Raw genomic sequence first — 3,806 nt, forward strand, 5'->3', positions numbered from 1 at the left:
GTTTACATTCGGCTGAGAAACGAGCGGCCCGACACGACACGGACCGACCGCGATGGTTTTCAGAGGCCAGTAACTTTTCTACTATGTGAGATAGAAAAGAAATTCTTTCAGCGGGTAGTATATACATTCAATAAATTTTGTTTTTTGCTAAATATTTACTAATGAGACCAAAGAAACCCCTTGAAATCCCAGTTTTCCAAGAGAATGTACCAGGGGCTTCAACTGACAAGCTCCACTATGAAACTGACTTTAAAAAGATTTCCTAGTTTAACTCTGTCTTCTTGCATGAATTCTAACAACTTATTATCGGATATTACGCTTATAAATTTATATGAACGTCTTGTCTATGTTTAGGGGTGATATCAGCATGGGTAATCGTCCCATTTCTGGGTTTTATTAATCGATCAATAGCCAAGCGTTTACTGACGCAGTTCGTTGACACGGCAAGTCCGGAGCGGAGCAATGAACATCACGCGTGTGATAAATGCTACGGCGCCTCGCTGTTTGCACATCCAGAGAGAAAACGTGAGAAAGTAAATATTTTAGCTCAATTATTCTTCTGTTATTGTTCAACTACTACACCAGAAATGTTGAAAGTTTACACCAAGACTAAATTATGATAGGCGTATGTACTGTACCAACGCTCACTCGCTCATCACACGCTCACAAAGCGCACTCTACTGGTATTTTCTGGGTTATCTGTACACTGCAACTGACTGAGGTTGCTTCAGAAGAGTGTCACATGTGTTCAAAGAGTTGCATGGGTCTTGTTGTTTGGGGACTCAGGAACAAGATAATATTTTGCAGCCCTCATTTATTTATTCATTGCAACAGACTGACAGTGCTGCTGTTGTTGTTAAAACCCCAGGGTCATCTCGTTGTGAACCCAATGGAGTGCAGGATATCGGCGACTCCATCTTATTGCTCACAGAGATCTTTTGTTGAAATTATGTTGAAGAATTGTCTTTGTTTTGATAGTGTGATGCATGTGATGACTGTGTTGTGGTGTGAGGGTATCACTGTAATGTAGGCAAAGTGGATTGTTTGTGGGTTGTATTTTGTATTAGTACTGTAGCAGGGAAGAACGCTAAAGCCAAGTAACACAGGTCGTGAAAGAGTTGTACTGGTCTTGCCTTATGGGGACGCAGGAACCCGATAATATTTTGCTGCCCATAGTGCTACTTTTGGAGCTACTTATTTTTTAACAGGAGGATGCTAGACCCAAGTAACACAGGTCTTGAAGTTGTGGTGGTTTTGCCTTACGGGGTCGCAGGAGCCAGGGAGCGCATACATTCCTGGCGTAATCGAAGCCGTGGAGTGGCGGCGGTGGCTGGCTGAAGGACGGTAAACACTCGCGGTGATTAGACCAAATACGGGCCCGGCAGCACACTCGCCCTGCACAACCTCTGCTAAGTGTGCAAGCAGTCACCCCAGCAACACCCCCTCTCACCCTTAACCCTGCCCCTCACCCCTCCACTCACTACACACCAACATACACTCACTCACGCCCCAGCAACACTCCCTCTCACCCCTTACCTTACCTTGCCCTTACCCCTCCACTCACTATGCACCTCCTTACACCCATACTCCTCACCCCTAGCATTCCCCACGTTCTTCATGCCAACACCCCTCGCATTGTCTTCAACACCCACACACTCATAATTCCATCTTTTCCCCAGCCACCCACAGCCCCTCAACCCAACACCTCACACCCCCTCATCGTGTCCTCATCAACCCCCATCATCCAGACCCACCCTTGCCTCGCGCACTTTGTCATACAGTGTCACGCCTTAACAATCTCATCACAGTCCATCACCACACATTCCGACAGATACAGTAGCGCCTCCCCCCCCCACCATCTCCACCACAAATTCCCTCCTCTGTCACCCTACCCCACCCCATCTAGCTGTGTTATATCTCAACAACAGCACTACAAACACCCTCATCTCCCTGCCTACACCGCCCCGCCCTCATAGACCCTTTCCCTCAGTACTGCTCAGAAATATCACCATTACACCCCTCCAAACATCCCATCACCCCAACGCTCCCCACCTCTCACAACCACACGCATCTCAATACAAAACCCATACACCCCAACTCACTCATCGCGCCCTCACCCTCACCACCAGAAAACAGTTACTCTTGTTACAAAAGTGTTGCTCCTCAAATGTTTCACTACACACCCATTTTCCCCTCACCCAGATCCCCACACCTGCCCCCCACCCCTCAGTGCACTCGGTCAGGTGATGTTATTCCCCACATTCTCACCAGTCACTACACACAGATCCTCACCACACACCCTATACACTGTCACACCCTCACCTCATTCCCTTGCTCCCTCGCTCTACTACCTAAACAATGATCCCATACCATACATTTATCGGGTGTTGTTAGTCCTCAATAACATATCCGTCTAACTATCTATCTATCTATCTGTCTATCTATCTATGGCCAAATTCCTTATTCCAGGAAGGGGTGGTCACAAATGAACTGCCTCCCTCTGCTTGGTTACACAAAGGTCCCTCAACTCCGTCCCTCTCCCTCGAAAGGAAGATGGCGGACTGTAAGTGAAGGGCAACTTCGGTCTGCAGTCCACTGGTCTTATGTTTCAGATTACCTGGGTCGCAACAACAACAACAACAACAACAACTATTACTACTACTACTACAACTGCAACAACTACTACAACTACTGCTACTACTACTACTTACCAAGATACCGCATTCTGTAGTAGTGTCGGTGGCAGTCCAGTGCACTTGGAAGAGGGAGGGTTGGCTGGTTTGTTGATGAGGCAGGTATGTTATCCAATCATCACTCACCTGTGGACGCGAACAAATCGACGCTCGTGAGGACTAAAACAAGAAATGACCACAAGAGCTGAAGTCATACGTGGCTCCTCATCCCCACCATCCCAATCCCTTCTCCCTCCCTCCCTCCCCCCTCCCTTCCATCCCAGTCCTTGCTCCCTTCCCTCTCCCTCCCTCTTAATCCTTCGTCGTCTCTTCCCTCTCTCCCTCCCTCCCAATCCTTCAACTTCTCTTCCCTCTCTCCCTCCCTCCCGATCCTTCTCCCTCCCTTCCCCCTTTGCCTCCCTCCCAATCCTTCATCCTCTCTTTCCCCTCTCCCTCCCTCCCAATCTTTTCTCCATGCTTTACTCCTCTCCCTCCCATTCTCATCCTTTCTCCCTCACACCTCTCTCTCTTCCTCTCCCTCTAATCACAATCCCTTCTCCCTCTCATCTCTTCCCCTCTTTCCAATCCCTTCCCCCTCTCTTCCTCCCTGTCCAATCCCTTCTCCCTTCCTTCCTCCTCTCTTCCTCCCTTTCCAAACCTTTCTCCCTCCCTTCCCCCTCTCTTCCTCCCTTTCCAGTCCCTTCTCCCGCCCTTCCTGCCCCACCTTCCCCGAGATGACTGGCACCGGGTTGCAGGGAAGAATGCGTGAAATTTCTTGGCATAAATAGTTGGCACAAAAAGAAGTTTCCATGTTGGCAATTCGGCCGGGGATGAGATGCTATCAACACTATCCCGCATACTGATGAAAATTGCCCCAGTGGTTCGGGCCAGCGGAGAGGCACCCACAATCTTCTCATTACGGATCCGGAATTCCTCGACCCCGAGTTGTTTTTCGGAGACATCCATGTGAAATCTAACTTATTTTCCCATTTTCTGATAGTGATCACTCGTAAGAAAAAGCATCCCTGGAAACTGCAATCATGGCCACAGTCTTGGCAAGGTTGTGGCGAGCTGCTCTAGGGGGGACGGGGTACAAAGGGGTTCGAGATTCACAAATAAACTTACTCTCATTTC

The sequence above is a fragment of the Coenobita brevimanus genome, chromosome 43 (genome assembly GCF_032717465.1).
Source record: "Coenobita brevimanus isolate Jiangsu-jjx chromosome 43, ASM3271746v2, whole genome shotgun sequence".
Classification (NCBI taxonomy): domain Eukaryota; kingdom Metazoa; phylum Arthropoda; class Malacostraca; order Decapoda; family Coenobitidae; genus Coenobita; species Coenobita brevimanus.